The sequence below is a fragment of the Anser anser genome (genome assembly GCF_964211835.1).
Source record: "Anser anser genome assembly, chromosome: 5".
Classification (NCBI taxonomy): Eukaryota; Metazoa; Chordata; class Aves; order Anseriformes; family Anatidae; genus Anser; species Anser anser.
In genome coordinates this window covers 15722609-15745513 of record NC_139725.1, presented here as the reverse complement: position 1 = coordinate 15745513, position 22905 = coordinate 15722609, and the positions used below count along the sequence as shown (strand labels likewise).

At 36.1% G+C, this 22905-nt stretch overlaps 1 protein-coding gene across 20 annotated transcripts in view; it reads right to left on the bottom strand.

Moving 5' to 3' along the window:
• The window catches only part of LRRC4C (leucine rich repeat containing 4C), a 515355-nt gene that overhangs the window by 103852 nt on the left and 388598 nt on the right, over positions 1-22905 (bottom strand). The window contains exon 1 of one of the 20 annotated variants that reach the window (XM_083836592.1): positions 17634-22232. The exons of 17 other annotated variants lie outside the window; for them this stretch is intronic. The gene's annotated coding sequence lies outside the window, so the exon portion shown is untranslated. Of the gene's footprint in view, positions 1-2879; positions 2905-5138; positions 5160-17633; positions 22233-22905 lie in introns of those variants that run through there. 2 more of the 20 variants (XM_083836611.1, XM_083836604.1) reach the window with 2 other exon arrangements.

Genomic DNA, 22905 nt, shown 5'->3' with positions numbered 1-22905 from the left:
TTAACTGTGTCAGAAGCAGCTGCATTTTTTATTTCAAATTTCTTTGAAACATTCCAGATTAAACTGGCCTAATCTGGTCTACATAAATTTATTCTGTTATTACATATGATACATTTTTTCTGAATTTTAAGAAGTCAAGCTAAAAAGAAGTTTCATGAAAGATGCCAACTAGCTACTTTTTTGCTAATCATGACTGAAAAGAAATATAAAGGTTTCTCTAACATACTGATGTGAGAAAGAATATTTCTATTCTTATTAGAGAAAGTCAGATTCAATCCATATAAAATGATAGAAAATATGCAATTTATTCACAGGTAATAATACAATATACACGCACTAAGAAGTAAATTCATTGATCAAAACATTTTATCAAAATATTCTGCAGTTGATTGACACTTGAAAAACAGTAAAAAGTGTAAGATAGTCAGTGGATAAGCACAGCGCATGACTATTAAAGTAGGATTCCATTAGTTTCCTAAAGATTAATTCTAAGACTTTTCTAAAAATTATTAGTCTGTTCCTATTTGACAAGCAAGTACACACAATTACTTTGTCAGAAACACCTCCATTAGAAAAGCTGAATTATTTGTTCCCTTACATAAAATTACTGTCTACTATACTTCCACCTACCTTTTGTATACATATATACACTTACACATTTTTTGTCTGTTACCATCAAGCAGAATCAGACCAATTTTATCTGCAAATATGGCTCTAAGTATTAACCCAAAGAAAATAAGTTTGAGGTACTGATAAAATTTAACAGGTTTCATATGAGAAAATGAAGTTATCAGAAGACATGAAAACTCTATTAGGGATCAGTATATAAATTCAAGTCTTTCCCGACAACTGTCATTCTTGTGCCAAAGTTCAGACAAGCAATAGAGATGTCGCACACTGCTGAAGTCTGTTTCTATGTTGCCTGCCAGCACTATCATAGCATTAAGGAAACTGAAATAGAACCAACCGATTATAAAACCACAACAAAAGGAAACCAAATTGTTCCCTTTCCTATTACCTGTTTACAAGAACAGCCATGTACTGTAAATATCTCCCAAATGATCTTTTATTTAATGTTGTCTCATCAAGGAACTTTTTCTGCACAAGCTTCATTAAAGATGACACCTTTGTAAAATGCAGTTGAATACACTTCTAGCTACATATGCCTTTTTCCCCGATCTATTTAAGACATTATCACAGTCTTGTGGAAGACGAGTGAGATTGCAGAGCAGTGTTTTGAGTTATGCCTACAAGATTATACATGATTTATACTAAATGGTTTATTTAAAGTGTTAGAATACGTTGCCTTCAGCTCTCAAAATAATAACAGCAGCTAATAAAAACTTTTAACAGAATCAAAATTTTCACATGAAGTGTTAAAAAAAGCAAGACTAATTGCTAATTATTCCCAACAGAATAAAAAATATTTCATAACTCTAAAACACAGCCCTGGAACTCTTCTAGAACACAACTGGTAGAGGAAAATAAGTAGGATAAACTGACATGCATAACTTTATAAATTGACCTCTGTTAATTGTTCTTCACATCTTCACAAGTTAAAGCAAGAAGAAAACTTAATTCACAGCCAAAGAAGAAAACTGGATAATAAGGAGACAAAGAAAAATGTTTCTAGTTTTAAGAATATGTAAGCACAAGCCTTTATAAACTGTTCAGCAATCTTGACTGTAATTCAAATTCCAAAATGTCCAAATAACCTAGCAGAAATAAAGAAACTTCCATGCCCCCATTGTGGGTAAACTCAGCAATGAATGAGTCAACTCTTGATTGTTCCCTTGCCCTCAGTAACCACTCTAATGACATTTTTATGAAAGCCAATGTGTTTCCATGTAATGGCACTTTGTATCAGAAAAAGGTTGCACACAAACTTCTCCAAACATTTGTATTTGTATGACCTCATATTATAAAGCACACATTCTATGCATGCATTATCTACATTTCCCAGCCTTGTCTTGAATTCTGACATATGCAAATCAATTCATTCTTGAATCATTCTCAAGTTGCTAGAAAAGTACAAGACAAAATGAAGAAATGCAAATACCACATGATTTTTACTGAATTCAGAGACTGAAAACAATTGTATCAGTGATGCTGTTAAGAGCTGTACAGTTGCTTTGCTACAGGCTCTCATTTTATTATGAGTCACATCGTATCAGATTAAAACAGACTGAAACATTCAGTCAAAATCCTACCTACTTCTTCACAACTGTAAATCCAGCTCAGTTTTACTGTGGAATCAAGCCTAAGAAATTTGTACTCTGCATGATATCTAAAAACTTTAGCTTAGGTTGTTCTGTTGTGGTTTCTTGTAAGGGAAAGCCTGATAAAAGTCATAAATCCATGGTAGCCTTTTTTTTTTTTTTTTTTAATCTCATTAACGAGATGGCTAGGAAGGGAATGTTTCCTCATTTCCTAGGCTCTCCAGAACTTCCCAATGGGAAATATATTTATTTCACAAACATGAAAGTTACATGAGTTTGCATAACTTGAGCTCAAGGGGCTGGAAAAAGAAGCAGAGATAAACTTTCTGCAACCACACTTGCCTCTTTCTGCTATGATTTCCATACAAAAACAGGGTTAATATCCATCTCTTCTAAATCTTACTTGGTACATTCATTGTCTTGGAAAGAACAGTTAATTGTTTAATTTTGCCCTTCACTTTATTCAGTATAATACTCCGCACTTCAGCTGCCACTTAAATAAATGAACAAGATGTGTTGCTGGGGGCGGGGGAGGAGAAAAAATTTAAGGATGTCATAAACATGCATTTGCTTCCTTCTGTGCAGAACAATAACCTGCCTTTGAATTACATATCTTGCCACTAGAACCGGAAAAAAAAAACACCTCCAATTTGAACAGACCTACTTGTTGAACTGGCCACATTCCAAAAATTTGCATAAAGTAATTCCCAAGAGAAAATCAATTCATGTCCCCTGGAAACAAATATAAATAAAAATAAAATTAAAATAATAATAATAATAAAAAACCACAGAATATTTATCTCAGAGTGGCTTTGTATTATTCTTGCACTTCATTCTCAGAGAATGTCTCCCACATGACCGTGAAGAGTTTACTTGCCTCTTGAAAGCAATGGTCATTAGTTTAAGTGACCAGTTTAATTAATTTATCCTATTATTGCCACTGTTTAAGGAAAACAAGACAGTCTTGCAATCTATTGGAAAATCATTGCAGTTTTATATATTGTGAGAGTTTGAAAAGAGGCTGTAAAAAGCAGAAATATGTTATCATTATTTCCAAGTGAGAGAGCTTGTACAAACTACTCTGTTCACAATTTCAGAACCACGAACATGCTTGTACCTTGAATACCAATACAAAAAAGAAACACTAGAAATTTAGAAGTAAAGTATGTTTACAAGTTTGGAGTGGAAAACTAGACTACCTTAGCTCTAGAACCCATTTACCTTATTCTGTACTCAGAAAATCAGTCCCTTCAACAGGTAATTTTTTTCCTTTTTCACCACTCTACACCTCTCACAAGGTCAACCATCATCCTTTTTGATAAATGTTTTTCCTAACTTGTTCAGAAAGATTTTGGTGATAGATATTATTGGACCTTACAATCCAATATTTCAGTCTCTCTATTATAAAGTGATTCCCAATATTAAACTTGAAAAAACTTGCTACAGTAAACCTGCTACATATCCTTTCCACCTTCAGTAGGGATCACTCCTTCTTTCCAATAACTTTTCATGTGCTGAAGACTTTTATCATTCCTCAATTTCCAACTCTCTTCCTTCTGTTCTTTTTCCAACATCAGGTGTTTCAATTGTTTCTCAAATGCCAGTTTCCTAAGCCTTTCTCCTCATTGCCATCCTGTGGTGCTCTGTACATCTATTGCATTCTATGGCAGGGATGGAGTTAATTTTCTTCACAGCAGTTTATATGGTGCCATGTTTCACGTGTGATCAAAACAATACTGATAACACACTTACATTTTAGCTATTGCTGAACAGTTTGCACAGCACGAAGGCCTTCTCTGTTTCTTACTCTGCACCCCCCCAGTGAATTAGATTAGGGAGTGTGCAAAAGAGGTTGGGAGGGGACACAATCAGACACGACCTAAACTAACCACAGTTAGATTCCACGCCATACATTGTCATGCTCAAACATAAAAGGGAAAAGGGGGTTTAGGGAGGTTAGCCATCTTTTGCTCATGGTCTAGCTGGGCATCAGTCTACCTTTGGTAGATGGTGAGTGTTTTGTTTTCTTTCTCTCTTCTTTTTCTTCACTTAGTAAACAACTTTTATCTCAACCCACAAATTTTCTTGCTTTTGCTCTTCCTTTCCGTTTCTCCCACCTCACAGTGGTGGAGGGGGCAACTAATGAGAGGATGTGTGGTGTTTAGCCACTTGCTGATGGTCTACTTAGAAAATATTCAACTTCAGAAGTGAGATTAAAAATTCATTTTACAAAAAAAAAAAATAAATCCTAAATAAAATAAAATAAAAGGAAAATATTTTATTCAGAGCACACAAAATGTGCCTCTAGGTCTGAAACAATTTTTATGGTTTGTTTTTAGTAGGAAGGGAAGAGAGAAACTTTTTTTTTTTTCATTTGATCACAGTATACTTTTCCTTTTTGATTTTGTAGTTAAAGGGATGAACTGGGAGATCAACTATTTCTATATCTCTGCACAAAAGAAAAAAAAAAGCACGCACTCACATTTTGTACTTTTCAAAATGATGAAGCTTTGCACAGACTCAAAAGTGGAATATTAAACACTTTCAATAACCTCAATACCCAAACTATTAACGGATACTCCATCTGCAATTATAAAATAACATGTTCATGAAAACTAATGTGCTAAGATTGCCATGTACACATTTAAAAATTACTTTTGAAAATGTGAATCAGTTTATTAATGTTTTGTCCACATCTTAAGATACTTCATGGTTATTTCCTACATCCCATTCTGCAATGCTTTGTCAGATTAAGTGTTAAATAGCTGTCATTCTAGCAACAAAGCTATAATCTCATCCCTCAGATGGCTCTTCCTGTACTTAACATTGTGCTTTTCCATCTACATTTCTTATTGTTTGGTTCCCATTCCTTCAACCATATTAAAAAAATGGGTTTTATAAGGAAGAAAAAACACATACCACCATTTTAATCATACTTGCGTAAATCTATATCCTTGTTCTCACTCAGTCTTCTGACCAATGCACTCCAGATACCCCGTATTCCTTAATAGTTGTAATTTGGATCAGCAATTTAGGGAAGAGAGAAATAAACATAATATATATTATAGCAAAAATTGAAGATGGGAGAGGAAAAAGTCACTGAATATGACTCAGACTGATGATTTTCAGCTCTTCATGCTACATTTGCAAAGTGACAATGTTGATGCAGGACAAGGTACAAATAACCATTACTTGCAGCAATGTCTTTGTCATTCCCTTGAAAATGCTTGTGTGGTTTTTATTAGGAGGAAAAAAAAACACAGTCTGAAGATATCTTTAAGTATATCACTGGGTTTAATAAAAGTATTAGTGCTGTGTATCGTTGTATAGTGCAAGGTTTTTAACCACTTATAATATGTGAATCTTTTAATCCTAAATAGAATGAATCATAGAGTGGTTTGGGTCGGAAGGGACCTTAAAGATTATCTGGTGCCAATTCCCCTGACATGGGCAGGGACACCTCCCACTAGATCATGTTGCTCAAAGGCCCCATCCAACCTGGCCTTGATGAAGAGGAAATAGTCCCTAAAACTGAACTTTAATAAAGGAAATGCCCATGGAGAGAAAATGCATAATGCCAAGTGCCTTAACCTACACTTAAACACGTTATATAAACTCTAATGTAAAATATCTAGGAAACATAAGCAAATCTTTTAGGTCATATTATCTATGGACACTTACAGAAAAATGAGATATCACATTAAATTGGCATCACATTTAGATTAGAATAGTATCAGCTGAGGAAGCCATGTCTATACCTATATAAGACTGAAGTATAAATTATGTTCCATTTGTAGAATTATTTTAAACAGATACATGAACAGATAAATGAAACAAATAAAACAGATAAATGAAAACAAATGTATTAGTGTACATACAACCATACTAGGACACTCTGTGCAGTTAAGAAAAATTCTGATATTGGCACTTGCTAAATGTTTGACAGAGAAAGGAATGAAGGACTATTTCCCCATTAAAAAAAAAAAAAAAAAAGGAGGAAAAGAATTCTGCAAATCTTATGTTATAGACAGTTCTCAAAAACACTTATTCAGTCATTACTTTCAGTACCCATAATCCTTAAACAAGAAATTCACTGCAAAATTAACCAGTTCATCTCAATAACTCCTTTTGAATATTTTCAACTATATGTTAAAATGTTGTAAAAGCCAACTCACAAGTCAAAGGACAATCAGGGCATTGAGTGTAGTGATATTCAAAAAACTTGACTTAGCATCCTAGGTTTGCGTTTGGAAATCCCTCAGTTTCCTACTAAACCTCAGACTTTTTGAACTACTTGAATGGAGTATTTAGCCCAGTTAGGATTCAGTTCCATCTACTCAGCATGGAATATGTTCTAAATTCAAATTAATTTTTATAAGTAAATGCTTTAAAGATTGCTTTAAAGATTTCCCTTGGTTTGGTTAATGTGGTACTGTTAACATGACTGAGGGTGTTTTTTTTTTTTCCTAATGCTATTAGAAATGTTATTCTAAGTTTTGCATTTTCTTAGTTTTTATATACAATTAAACTAATCTACTGCAGAATTTTAATGTCCTGTGAGTCATAGATAATTGCAAACGTACATTCACTTTTGGAAAATCTAGTCCAAATACAACCCTCACACAATGAGACATTCACTTATGTTCATAGCAGGTCTGTTTCATATTCAAAAAATTTCTATGAAAAATATTCATATTAGCTGCACTTGCTCACAAAAAAAAAAGATAAAAAAACACACCTAAGCATTAAAATTAATAATCTCAGTGAAATGCTTGAGATTCTGATGTACTAAAAACGTCTGAATTTGAATTTGCTAATTTTAGGATCCTCTGCTTTCTCTTTAATTTGAACACCAAAGCAATGAATGCAACTGTGTTTTATGTACCAGAATATAGTATATATTTCAGTAACTCTATAATAAATTCAGGTGGAACATGGAGTTATAGTATTAAAGTTACTAATTATCCCTACATTACAATTCACAATGGTGTAGAAACCCAACAGAAGGCCTAGAAATCAATTACAAACCACTTTAAAATTCTATCTGAGGATTTAAAAACTCTCAATGTTGCATGAATCTTTTGTATTGAGAAGTACTTCATCTGCTGAGGTAAAAATTTCCTACTGATATATCAGTAGCAGGCTACGTGTTGAATAACTCCCATATCTAAATGATTTGCATGTAAAACAATTATAATCTAATAATTAGTAACCAATAGAATTGTGAAACACACAGAATATCTAAGTAGGCAAGGAGTATTGAAGTCTTTCACAATCGGGTGCTTTCTGAAGCTCTACATCAGTTATGTATTTTCAGCCTTCTGCACAACGAAAGTAACACAAATGTTATTCTGTTTTTTTTTTTTTTCCCAATCAATTTATGCATGTTTAGCAAGACTGGGTAAATGCCTAAGCATCTAACTTTCAAGGCATTTTTCTGATCTTGTACGTACATTGTTCCTTGTCAGAAGTATTGCATTTAGATTTCACTGAAGTGTACTGTGACAAGAACATCTAGCAATGAACTGCAACCAAATCTTGGTATGGAATCATAATCTCCACAAAGCATAAAACATTTTCAACAACTAAGTCAGAAGCAAAATTTACCATCTCAACATGCAGTCAAGCACAGGTAAGCTTGGGGGGCCAAAAGATGGAATAAGGAGTTACCCCTAAAACTCTATTATTGTTCAATTAACCTATAAACTGGGTAACTCAAGACACTTTTATTTTTTCCTCACGATGATTAAGAAATATTACGCATTATACAATGCCGACATTAATATTGCTTTCATAAGCACTATTGCTTATGAAAATAATAGGAGAATTGAATCTGGTAACACTGTATTATTTAAATGAAAGTTGGAACAGGTTTCATTATGAAATAGCTGAGGCATTCCAGAGGATCTAAATAATGAATTGACAAATGCAGTTGGCTTCATAGATATCTATCCAAAACCTCCAGTTTTCTTTAGTAAAATATGTTGCGAGGTTTTCTGCTAGTACTATCTAACTAGTAAATGATAAGGAAAAATAGAAAATAGCATCAAACAGGATTCAACAAACTGCCACATTTACAAAGGAACAAAAGGCATTAAACTCTAGCAGGAGCTAGAATCAAAGTTATCAGCAAGGTACAAAGTGAAAGTGCAATATTTTCTTCTTTTCAATACTCAAAGCAGTTCATCAGTAAAATTCATTTTTTCTTCCTGCATCTGCATTTGTGAAAACGTATGTTAGTCATTCATCACTAAAAGTATAGGTGGACAGACCATCAATAAGTAGTTTTGTTAAACTTTACAAAATAGATCTCAACATCCATTAATAATAACTAAAAATATATAGATTTACTTGAGATCATTGGGTCACAAAGAGCTAAATAAACATGTTGACATGTTCTTGGCATGACTGAGAAATGAGTTTTGGCCTGATCGAGGTCTTCCATATGTGTTCTGCAAGTCCAGTGAATGAGGCAGGCCAATCATTAAACTTGGATGAATTAATATAACATGAATAGGAGAATCTGCAGATGCAGTGACAGAGATGAAAGTAGGTCACATTCAGAAAATTTACATAAAAACAGTCTAGATGGCATTAGCATAAGCCTTGTAAGTCTTGTATTAAAACCCACAACATTAATCTCTAACATCTATTATGACTGATAATAAATATAAGAAGAGGAAAAAACAAACAAACAAAAAAAACAAGATCACAAACATACTTTATGACACTAAGCTGAGTGGTGCAGTTGATACAACAGAAAGAATGGATACCATCCAAAGGGACCTGGACAAACTTGAGAAATGGGCCCATGTGGACCTAATGAGGTTTGAAAATTCCAAGTGCAGGGTGCTGCACCTGGGTTGGGGCAATCCCAGACATCAGCACAGACTGGGAGAAAAAAGCACTGAGAGCAGCCCTGCAGAGAAGGACTTGGGGGTTCTGGTGGATGAAAGGCTCAACATGAGCCAGCAGTGCACACTTGAAGCCCCAAAGGCCAACTGCGTCCTGGGCTATATCAACATAGGCGTGACCAGAATGTCAAGGGAGGTGATTGTGCCCCTCTGCTCTGCCCTTGTGAGATCCCACCTGGAGTGCTGCATCCAGGTCTGGGGCCCCTTCTTATGAAGAAAGGCTGAGAGAGCTGGGGCTGTTCAGCTTAGAGAAAAGAAAGCCCTAGTGAGACCTCACTGTAGCCTTTCAGTACTTAAAGGGGGCTTATAAAAAAGATGGGGAGTAACTTTTTGCTTGAGCAGACAATGACAGGACAAGGGGGAATGGTTTCAAACTAAAAGAGGGGAGAGTTAGATTAGATGGTATGTGGAAACTCTTCAACACGGGTGGTGAGCATTGGCACAGGTTACCCAGAGAAGCTGTGGATGCTTCATCCCTGGAGGTGTTCAAGACCAAGTTGGACAAGGCCCTGGGCAACCTGATCTAGAGGGTGGCATCCCTGCCCATGGCAGTGGAGTTGGAAATAGTTGATTTTTAAGGTCCCCTCCAACCCAAGTCATACTATGATTCTATATGATGATATTTAAAATGAGTAAAAGGAGAAATAATTTCAGATGGTATTTTGTGAATTAAAAATTAAGAGTACACAATAAATAACATAATCAATATCAACTTGTTCAACAGTCACTTGGAGCTCATATCTTTCACTTCACCCCTAGTGATTGTAGCAAAAAGTATAGCTCTCTATTAGCATACAGAAATATAATAAAATCATTGCATCACAGTGAAAACAGTGTAACACTTCTAAAATTGTTCAAAAGGCTTATTTTCTCTGAAGCTTTTGGTAGAAAATATAACTTACCAAAAAAGAAAAACCCCAAAGTTATTGGTATAAAGGAGTAAAAGGTCCTTGTCCGTTTTTTCACACTTCAGCTTAACTCTTTCCTTTGCTCTTTTTAAAAAGATACTAATGTAATGTTGGGAGGATATGGAAGACAACATTGACTTGATGAAGACAAACAACAGAAATATGAAATGATAAAAACATTTGTGCTTTTTTTATTAAAAAAAAACATTTTTTTCATACAGAAATTTCTTACTTTAAACAAGTGAAAGTGTAAAATAATGTTTACACACACCCACACCCACCAGCTGTATGTTGTGATTATCATTCAATACCTATATAAGATGTTCTTAGGTGAAGTTTCTCTGATTTTTTTTTTTGTACCAGTCTTCTTCTGTGTGTTTTCCCCTCAAAAACTGAATAATTTGACAAATTTGGAATAATTTAGGGACATGGTTTAGTGGGTGATACTGATGGTAGGGGGACAGTTGGACCAGATGATCTTGGAGGTTTTTTCCAACCTTAATGACTGCATGATTTGCGAAGTCATGGTTTTGCAGAATATTATGTATTGTGTTGCAATGAAAAGACATTATTGCAATAGTAAGCGTTTTGACCTTTTAGAGTTTGTTTGAATTATGTCCCAATAGTAGGAGCTCTACTTCTAAAGAAAGTTTCTGAAACTTCAGTACCTTTTACAAGAAAAGGCTTTACAGCTCATTGTATGGTCACATGTCCAATTTGAGTAGTTAAATTCCATTAAAAACCTATACATAACTTGTAGTAATTAAAGCCTTCCCATCCTACCGCATCTTTATTTTTCTTTCCCTTTCCCCTACGCCCACCTCACTCCAACCTTCCTTTACAAAAGTATTCAGCTAGAATGTAATGGTAACATTTTGCATTCATTAGAATTTAACTTTGTTTATTACATCTTCAAGAGACATAAATCAGAGCTATCTGTGCATGTTATGTGCAATAGGTCAGTTGAGAATTACCATAGGACTTGAACCATTTGCAAATCTTTCATAAATAAGCAATGGACTTGGCTGGAATCATACAACATTAACTAATTTAATTTAAAGCCACACGTATTTCAAAGATCCCAGTGTTTTGCTTTGCTTTCCTTTTTTGTTGCACATGTTGGTATTTACTTTGCAGTGATTGTGCATACGCTGTCAAGCACTGGAACGCTGTAAAGCAATGGCCAAAACTACATTAAGGAGAGACATGGTAGTCTTCGGATAAAGGTTCAGAGCTATTATGAAGATCTTACTGTGGAATCCAGATATATTTAATTATCTTTCTGAATTTCTCTTTCCTTGTTTGGATCATACTACTACTAATGTCTAAATTATTAGTTTCTTCAATTATTATTTGTTCATTTTTGCAGCAAAGAGATTTCCTCTATCAGGGGAAAAACAGTTTCAACTTCAAAAAATAAAACTCGCTTTTTGCATGCAAAAAGTGAAAATAAATTTTGGGAAAGAACTATTTTAGCAAAACTCTTCCTTTCCTTTTCAGGAAGGAAAAACTAGGCAGAGAACAGCTAAGAGGTAAAAACGTAAAAGCTATGTAGTTTCACAGAATCACAGAATCGTCTAGGTTGGAAGAGACCTCCAAGATCACCCAGTCCAACCTCTGACCTACCACTAACAAGTCCTCCACTAAACCATATCACTAAGCTCAACATCTAAATGTCTCTTAAAGACCTCCAGGGATGGTGACTCAACCACTTCCCTGGGCAGCCCATTCCAATGCCTAACAACCCTTTCAGTAAAGAAGTTCCTCCTAATATCCAACCTAAACCTCCCCTGGCACAACTTTAGCCCATTCCCCCTTGTCCTGTCACCAGGCACGTGGGAGAATAGATCAATCCCCACCACGCTACAGCCTCCTTTCATGTACCTATAGAGAGCGATAAGGTTGCCCCTGAGCCTCCTCTTCTCCAGGCTGAACAATCCCAGCTCCCTCAGCCGCTCCTCGTACAACTTGTTCTCCAGACCCCTCACCAGCCTCGTCGCCCTTCTCTGGACTCTCTCCAGCACCTCGAAGTCCTTCTTGTAGCAAGGGGCCCAAAAATGAACACAGTACTCGAGGTGCGGCCTCACCAGAGCCGAGTACAGGGGGACAATCACCTCTCTAGTCCTGCTGGCCACACTGCTTCTTATGAAAGCCAGGATGCTGTTGGTCTTCTTGGCTACCTGAGCACACTGCTGGCTCATATTCAGCCGACTATCAACCAGTACTCCCAGGTCCTTCTCTGCCAGGCAGCTTTCCAACCACTCACTCCCAGCCTGTAGCGCTGCTTGAGGTTGTTACGCCCCAGGTGCAGGACCCGGCACTTGGCCTTGTTGAATTTCATGCAGTTGACCTCAGCCCATCGCTCCAGCCTATCCAGATCCTCCTGCAGAGCCTTCCTACCCTCGAGCAGATCGACACACGCACCTAACTTGGTGTCATCTGCAAACTTACCGAGGGTGCACTCGATCCCCTCATCCAGATCATCGATAAAGATATTGAAGAGGACTGGCCCCAGCACTGAGCCCTGGGGGACTCCGCTAGTGACCGGCCTCCAACCAGATTTGACTCCATTCACCACAACTCTTTGGGCCTGGCTATCCAGACAGTTTTTAACCCAACGAAGTGTATGCCAGTCCAAGCCACGAGCAGCCAGTTTCTTGAGGAGAATGCTGTGGGAAACGGTGTCAAAAGCCTTACTGAAGTCAAGGTAGACCACATCCACAGCCTTCCCCTCATCCACCAAGCGCGTCACTTGGTCATAGAAGGAGATCAGGTTCGTCAAGTAGGACCTGCCCTTCATAAACCCATGCTGACTGGGCCTGATCGCCTGGTTGCCCTGTAAGTGCTGCATGATGACACTCAAGATAATCTGCTCCATGAGATTCCCTGGCACTGAGGTCAAACTAACAGGCCTATAGTTCCCCGGGTCTACCCTCTGGCCCTTCTTGTAGACGGGCGTCACGTTTGCTAGCCGCCAGTCGACTGGGACCTCCCCTGATAGCCAGGACTGCCGATAAATGATGGAAAGCAGCTTGGCCAGCTCCTCCGCCAGTTCTCTCAGTACCCTCGGGTGGATCCCATCCGGCCCCATCGACTTGCGTACATCCAAGTGCTGTAGCAGGTCGCCAACCATTTCCTCGTGGATAGTGAGGGCCACATCCTGCTCCCCATCCCCTTCCACCAGCTCAGGGTACTGGGTATCCAGAGAACAACCGGTTTTGCCGCTAAAGACTGAGGCAACGAAGGCATTATGCACCTCAGCTTTTTCCTCATCCCTTGTAACTAAGTTTCCCCCTGCATCCAGTAAAGGATGGAGATTCTCCAGTTTGAGAAATGAAGACACAACACATTAAAAAAAATCATTTACTAACTTCAAAAAATAAACTTCAAATTGAAATTTGAAATTAAATAACCATAATAATTCAAATTCAAACATAAAAAAAATCTTTAAATAAAAAGTATTTATTGTCCTCCAATTAACTTTTGTAGTTTTAAATGGAAAAATAGGTTAATTTTCCTAGCATTCCTGAATAATTGATTATGCTGTTTTCAGTGAAGTAGAAGCCTTTTTGCAACACTCTTAGGAAACTATGAAGATTATTCTTAAAAGGCAAACTGAAATTTTACACTACAGAATCAAGTTAAATGTTCCAGCTTTAATGATCTTCTAAAAACTATTACAGATGAAGCAATAATACTAGACCTTGACTATTTTTTTCCAATATTCATATAGTTTGTCAGCAACTTAAAGTATTACTGATTTTTCTAAACATATGCTTATAAACTCACTTTTTGTATTTGTTTTTAATTACCCTTTTAATTATCCTAACACATGTATAGCTTTGGTCTCCACAACCAAATGTGTTCAAGCAGCAATACTCTGAAATGTCAAAAAGCTGATACCATAAAACATACAACTTGTCTAGAAGATCTCAAGATGAAACCACAAAAATAAGTAATATATTCAAACTCTCATCAAGGTCAGAAAGACACCTAAATATTTTATCTATTTAAACCACACATTTGTTTCCAGAGAAGTTTTCTTTGGGACGGAAGGGATTTACTTGGAGACTTTCTGAGAACTAGAGTGACTACATTATACACCCCAACATCAAAAGCTACACAAGTTGAAAGGCATCTGGCTTGGACATATTTTTATATGATTGTTAGTCATGGACTTAAACCAAGATTCTCCCAGGGAGATTAAACAGCTTAACAGCCAGATGCTGCAGAGCAGTATCTGGCATATGTAGAGATGATAAAGTTACCAACTTTGAAGTGAACAGGAAAGACGGCAAATGTTCCCCATCATTTCAATCAAAACAGCAGAATGTATAGGTAAAAGATTTCAGTTGAGTAGTGTGTGGCTTAAAGTAAGAATAAATACCAACTGGAACATGGACATTTAGACTATACAGGATACATTTTGAGCAGGGTTATTCTAGTTATTCTATTTTCAATTAATCAAAATTATACCAGTGTAGTCTGGAAAACAAACAGACCTCTCTGCAGTTCACTTAGGAAGATGCGTTATTTCTTCTTGTTCTAAAAATCTTGAGAGCTCTCTAGATAAACGAATAACAAAGTTCTCCAAGTTTACTGAAAAGTGTTATAACCAAGTAAAGAAGGATGTAGGAAGTTGATCCTTCTACTCTCATAGACTAGCTACACTCAAACAAGGCAGAAAAAATGGTCCAAGTTGATATTGGTATCAATAAATCTGCCAACATTATAACATTTAATGGAAAATGCTCAATTTTCATGCAATTCTAATGAGATCTGCCTGATACAATGCCTCAGAGAGACGGATTCCCTCAGATTTCCAGGATCAGTGGCTACAACATGAACAGGCAAATTACTTCTCAGACACTGTTTTTTGCAGAAAACACAAAAACATTATGGTTTTTATTGTGAAGTAGTTTTCTTCAGACCCATCTTCGGTAAGGATAAGTGACATGAATAAAGTCCTGACCATTTTGTACTAAATAGTGCAACTTGTAAAAATATATAATTCCTCATTTTAAGGAGTAGAAAAATTCAACAAAACAATGCCAGCTGACACTTTCAAAACTTTCAAAGTCTGCTTTTGAAAATCTCACCTATATTATCTGGTAAATACTACTGACTGTTTCGTTCAGCTGAGCAGAATTTAGTTAATAATGAATCCACAAAAAATGTTTCTGGGAGAACATTTCCAACTCTTCTAACAAAATTGCAGGCAACTGAAAACTACCTGCAGGCAACAACCTGTCCATTATTCTATGATTTTCTTACAACTCACCTACAGCAACTAGGACAGCACCTGTTCTTCCCCTTACAATTGCAACAACAATAGTGCTTTTCTCCCAAGCAATTCGCAATACAGACTGGCAGGTCAACAACCACACTTTTAAAGATGAGGGTAGGCTACTATATGCATTGCTGCAGTGGTAGCAATAGGGGAAATTCTTTGCCAGGAAACTAGTGAAAGGAGTCGTTTTATCTATCCTAGCAAGAATACAGAAATCTTTAATACCTATGTGAAATAAATTAGCAGGTTTATCTTACCTCTCAAGGGAAAGATGCCTGTGTCATAGGCAACATCAAGTTTAGAGCACGAGATAGCGCTTTTTCGCAGTGAGACAAATACTGTGACGCCCACAGAGAAAAAGGTTACAGTTCAACTCCAAGACGCAGTCCCTCTGGAGCCCTCTTTCAGGGTTTACTGAATGTCAGAAGCTTTTGCTGTTGCTGTTCCTGTCTGCTAGACTTACACTGCAGATAGACAGCAGGATTTCAGCATACAGTTTGGCTCTTTCTATCAGCTTCTAAATTCAATTAAAAGTGCCTATGGCACTTCTCTGCTAGGAAAGGAACATTTAGCACTGCCACAGACACTCATTCCGAGAAGAAGTCATTTCAAGGCACCAGAGTGCTTTTTAAAATCTTTGCTGTGTATGCATGAGCACCAGAGTCTGCAAGTACCTGCACAGAGTCGCTATCAGAAAAACTTACTAATGACCTCCATACACTGACCTAGAGGTGACAACAGAAACGAAACAATGCCCACAGCTGCTTTTGATTACAATTCTACTATTTTGACAGAGCACCTCTGGCCATGTTCAAATTTTACACAGGACACACTTTTCCTTCTAAGTTTTGGGTTTATTTTCCCCATTTATATCACCCTATCTTGAAAGAGAATATTGCAGCTCTACGTTCCACTCTGGCCAGCGAAGTTTCCCCAGGAATGTACAACTAAAAACATTCCCCAGGAATGTACAACTAAAACATACCTGATACACCATTTAAATTTCAAAGCCCTTTCACATATGAACAAGCCTTTGAACACATATGAACAGCCTTTCACATATGAACAAATTGTGGTCATGCCAACCTTTATTTCTTGGGATACACAAAAGGCCTCACAACCACAGAACCATTGTTCTTCCCACATATCTGTTATACCTCATATACCCAGGTGAAAACTATCATTTTAAGACATCTATGGATTCCCCATGCAAGTTAAATACAACAGCTTTCTAAGACAGAGCAAAGAAATTAGAACAAAGGTTTGAAATTTTGTCAAAGCTGTTTATCCTCAGTGAATAATTAGTATATTTTTCAAACACAAACAGAAAGCTTACAAGGAAATGCAGTTTTTCTTTTGCTAAATACTGTTATCATTGCCCAATATTATTATGTTACTTCAACTCATCTCCTAAATCAAGCAAAAATATAATCTTTCCAGTAGGTTTGGTTTTTGTCAGAGTTCCATGTTGAGATAATAGTAGTAAAACCGCAAGTCTGATTGTATAAACAGAAGCTGTTCAAGATTTATCCAAATTCTATCTTCATTTACATTCAGAGAACTGCACAGCAACTAAATCATTTTCATAGTGTAAATATGAGCACAGTTTTCTGTCCTGAAATTATTATTTTAATTGGCAACAAGCCTTATAGTTCAGTCTTTACTTAAAGACAGAAATAACAAAATCTACCAAAAACACCTCTCTTCATCCGTCAAAACCTATCAAGAAATAAAGCAAAGGTGGGACTAGACAGTATACCTGAAGAATACAAATATTTATTTAAGTTAACCCATTTGAAGGTGCTTTCCCAGTTACATTCATAATCATCAGTCAGGAAATCCTGGAAGACTAAATACTATCTGATGGTGGCTGTTCAGTAGCTTAGATAAAAACAGGTAGTGTTTCCATAAAATTTTGAGAGGTATCTGCTGTTTAGCTGATTCAGAAAAGAAACCAGTGACAGGTTGGGTCACAACTCACCCACTGAAAGCGATTCCTTCTGACTCAGTTATTTCAGCAGAGGAGAAAGTTGTCTTCAGTTTCTAGGTTGCCAGTCCAAAAGTTTTTAAAATATCTACTATGACTCATATGAAGAAAGAAGAAACAGAGAACAACAATGAAAGATGCAGAATTGCTTGAAAACACTGAGATTACTGAAAGGTAAATAGTAGTATATAGAATATTTTTTTTTCAGCTTTCTTTCAAGAAAAGTGCATTTATGGTCTGACTGGTATTTAATAAGATTTTAACAGACGATTCTTACCAATCATCATGTTCAAATAGAAAACTGAAAAATCTTACAGAATTTGCCTGAGAGTCGGCCAAACTTCTTCCAACTCCTTCTTCTGCAATGGCTAATAGCACAATTCATATTTAAATACATGATTAAGAAGACAAACGCAATTTCAGACTGTGAGATAATTCCAGTCAATAGATTAATTTTACTTATAAGACAAATTTGTCCCCAGGTGTAAGGCATTTATCTCTTACAGTACTTTTAAGTCAATTCCACTATATCTCTTAGAAAAAAGCACATTGGTAAAGAAGATTATTAAGTAGAGACAAGTCTTAAAAAACAACTGACTTCTGGTTGTTGATAATTAGTCTTTCTTCCTTAGTTACACAATCTTCTTCAAGCAAATGAAGGCTACTGTATTTATAACAAGTTCAAGAGGAATCCCAGCAGTCCTCCATCATTTAGTCTGTAATCACTACTTGTAGAAACCACTGTTGAAAACTGTAGCTATGCTGAAGGCACCTGGCCATCTGACTGCACTCAGATAAAACAAGGCAGAGGTGAGAATTACTGAAAGTGCTTTAAAACCACTACTGTGTTCTTCACCTGCTTGAATTATCCAGGTGTTATTCTGGTTCCTGTCATAAATCAAAGCTAAAAAGCTTGTATGATTTTTCAGTGGTTGACAACAGAACCAATTCACCACACCTATCAGGCTGGATGGCTGAGATGTAATAGGATGCTAGCAAGAACACTTTTTTTTTTTTTTTCTAGAAATGTGCTGGCATCGAGAAGAGAAGAAAGATCTTCTGATGTGAACAACTCATTCTGATAAAAATGCATGACTTTGTTTAAAAGAAGGGTGGAGGTAACCTTTTAGACCTGGGCCCTGCCACTCCAGGTCTTCCTGTCCCACTGCAATTATGCAGGAGGCTCAGATAACAGCTCCAGTTGTTTGTAATGACAGCACAGACACCTGCTCACACGTCTGGGGAATGTGGGCCTAAAGAAAAGGGGAATCGGTTAACTCATTTATATCAATCCCTGTCTGTCTCCCACTCAGTTTCTGAACACCACCTGCCACAGAGCTGAGAGGCAGTCTGCTGCTCGGCCTTCCACAACTGCCTGACCTTTCCTCTAAGCATATTAGCCTACAGCAGATCCAGCCTCGGCAGTCTTTTGGGGCCCTGGACTTTGTTGAGTTTTATCAGACCATCAGTGTTATGAGCCCCAGGCAAATCCTTCAGTGCTGCTCTTCTTATCACAAAGTAATTACCTGGCCTTTCTTCAGGCTGGTTGGAATTCAGGGGTGGAACTCACTGAAAAGGTTAAGGAGTCAAAAAATTCAAACTAGAACTTGCTTTCAGTCAGGTTTCCGGACTTCATAACAGCTGCAGTCAGCAATTTGAGAAGTCTGACATGCAACTCGACTGAGTCTATCAGATGGTCAACTGATCACTTTCACAACTGCCAAAATGGTAAAGTTTAGGGATAAAAAAAAAACAGAAGCACATTCTATTGACATTAAAGTACGTGAACTAGAGACAGATTTCTGAAGTGACACAGTAAAACACTCTGGAGTGGGAGGATTTTTTGCATAAGAACTAGCGACTTTTCTCGCTGAGCAGAGTGACTGATGACTATGAACATTAAACACTGTTTCATGTGGAGTTTTAGTCAGGGGAAGCACTTGATAAACCAAAAAAGAAGACATTTCTCTAAAGAGCTGAGTTACATGCTTTCAAAAAGACAGTATTTGAGTAATTAGCTAGAGGAGTATGGACCAAGGAGTCATGGATTCTCTGTATGCTATGCTCTATCTTGATCAAAGCACTCTTTTGTTCAGATCAACTTGGATAAACACTGAAATCTGTGACATTTGCAGGTCACAACTCAATTCGTTTCAAATAGGTTCAAATTGCCAAGGTATCTGAATTTATTTATTTGAGATGCTGTTTCATATGCCACACAGACCTAACAGGATACTTCAGCAGCCTTGCACTGAGAACTACCCTGCCTTAACCCTTCTCCTTACTACAGAAAAGCCTTAAAAAGAAATGACAGAAAGCCAAATGTTGCCAGTAACATTTTTGTTAAATATACTGCTGTTTCCAAATACACAAAAGAAAATTGTATAATAAAGAATACGGATGATAAACACTACATTGGATGTGTTTATATTTATACTATTTCATAAGAAAATGATTTTAAACTTAAAAATCAGTTGAACACCCCATCTCAAATTCTGAGATGTAGAAATAGAACCCAATTTCATATTTTTGTTCTTAGGAAAACAAAACAAAACAAACAAAAACCAACCAACCAAAACAAAAACACACCTATTCAGATTGTGTGTGTACAACTTTTTCTGAGAATTTTATTGTGGTTAAACTTCTAGTAATTCCTGTTACTGGATGAAGACATTAACTAAAATAACACATAGCCATTTCTTTCATCTCCACCCATATTTTTTTTTTTTGTATCAAGTGTTAGTCAAGACGACAATTACTTATAAGGTATTTTCATTTCTATTTTTCATAATGGGCTTCTTGTCAGCTTGATATGTGAGTCTGACTAAGTTTTCAAGTGGTATAACAATACATAAGTTTTATTCGTGACTGAGGTAAGGAGATTCATTTTTTTTGAAAGAAAAAGCTCTCCAGAATAAAACATCTGATCATATATATATATATATTTTAAATTTCCACATCACTACATATAGCCCATATGTTGTAATTCACACACACACTTTCTGTGTGTATATATATTGTGATGTGTATAGGGAATTATTAGCATAATAGTCTTCCATTTATGCAAAAAAGAGCAAATTTGACTACCAATGTGAGTACAATAACAATAGTTTATTGTTGTAAGATTTTCTCTTAAGCAGTTTTTTTTTTTTTTAAAAAAAAGCTATGTTCTTTAAAAATTAATGCATAGCACTCCTCCTCTTCAGTAGTATGCACTTCATTGGACTAATTTATGTACGTTTAATAACATGTCTGTGCTATATAAGTAAATAATTTTCATTTGGCCACCTGCCCTAGACAATACTTCAGTATCTCCAAGGCCATACTCAGGCTTACTCTCGGAGACATCAGGGAAGTTATCTAATGGAAGTTTATGAGGGCAGCAGATGTTCATTCCTGCTGTTTGATGGTGGTGACATCTGAAACTTTAGTCTTTTACCACGAAGAAATCCAAGAAGAGTCACAAGAGCAGCATGCGAACTTCCTGCAAAGACTACTAATCAGACCATTATTAAAAGAACCTGTGGTAGAAATTTATGTTCAGGCCATTCTAAGAGCTTCTTTAGTATTTCACTCCTCTTTGTTACATTTATTTCCGTTGCTTCTGAAGAAATCTCACAATTGACCTACTGGTCAGACTCATTTTAAGAAAACTAAACACCTGACACTGTGTAAAGCTTTTTTGCATTGGGAAGTTTCTAATTGATCAGAGGGTTCGAAGTATATATTCCATGAGAAAACAGATATTTGCTCATCTCTTTCCTCCTGTTGGACCTAAAGTTTACTGAGAAGAATGGCTGTTGTTTTCATTTATGGAAAGGTTTTTTTTTTTTTTTTTTTTTTAATGTTTACATTTGTATCCTCTTGAGATTCAATAGCTGATACCAGAAAATTTTCTCTCTGCTTTGTAGGAAAAATATAGGATAAAAATATTCCAATACCTAAATGTTCATATGCCTAAATTCTGTTTTCTAGAAAATCTAATTGATTGTCAACGGGTCTCTGGTTTCTACTCATTTAATTTATGATTATGAGACTTAGGCTCCTAAGTCACATAAGAACCTTTAGTAAATTTCTACTAAAGATTCATGAATAATTACATTCACAAAGATTAAACGAACAATTATCTGACAGATACACTGGGGGATGAAAAGTTATTAGCAAGGTTTGCTTGTAGTTGTCTGCTAATACATCTCCATCCTCATCTCTGACCATCCCTTCCGTACAAAACTTACCCAAGTATTAACCTTTCTATGAATAAATAGTTGATTTTATCAAATCATGGAATTTAAGATTATCTATGATTGATCTTATTTCCAAAGGTTTGGTTTTTTTGTGTGTGTTTTGTTTGTTTGTTTGTTTTAAGGGAGGAAGCAGAATCCAGAGACTGCAGTTATGATGATGATTTCAATGAAGCAAAAGGAAGTCCCAGATTTCAATGAAGAAAACTGGAGATTTAACATCTGCATGTTTACACCTGTTTGATCTTACAGATCAAAATATACAGTGAGAACAGTCATCAGCAGGTGAATGTTTTAGTCACTACATTTATACCACATACATAAAAAAATAAAAATAAAAAAAATCTAACTTGCTTCCGTTATTCAAGTAATTGTATATGTGACCTGGGAGAGAAGAAGAAAAGGAAAAAAGATCCCTGCAGCTTCCCAGGTGTGTGTGGGGTGTGTGTGCGTGTGTTAACGACCATTACTAAAATAAACCCTGAAGTAGCAGATTCCTTCAATTGACTTCACTGTGCTTCTGCTTAAGCTTTTAACAACCAGTGATTAACGGAAAGAAATATATTGTATTATCTTATGTTCAGAATTCAGGCTCCTGCAGCCATTACTCAAAGTGGAAATATATTCACCTGTTATTTGCAAAACTTCTTTCTTAGTTGACTTCACAGTACATGTACATAGGTAAAATTTAAAGTTTTACATTAACTGCAAAACACGGACAAAACACAAAGAAAAAATTATTGACTATATTGTTCTAAGGAAACTGAATTCTCTTCACAGTCCAGAGAATTCAGTTGGAATATTGTTCTATGTAAAGATCAAATGAAAGGCATAGCAGAAGCAAATTATTCATGGCTTTACTAGAGATGAAAATAATAATTACAGAACAAGAAATTCTTCTTCTTTATGTATTCCCTCCTTCTATGTATTTATATTTCATTTTCGAGATAATTGAGTTTCTAGCCAAATACTTCTGCATTGGTATTTGTAAGTTTTCATTTTTGTTGTTGATATGAGAATGAATTATTGTGGGCAATACAGCAGTAAAACAAAGAACAACCAACCTCCAAAGAAATGTGCAACATCAACCTAATTTCCTTGTAGTCATTTCTTTTTGCTTTAGCAATTTTCCACATTATTTCAGCTCTTACACTTACCATTTTGTAAAGCATGACTGAATGGGCAAACCATTGCAGCCCAGAAATATTTTTACATGCTCAGTTCCTAACTAGTCTTCATAATCTGCATTTATTCTGTTCAATATGAAAAAAACAATCTATATATGAGTAAAACCAAAATATTTCCAGAACATCATTGAATTTGTTGCTGCTGCTGTCTATAAACTC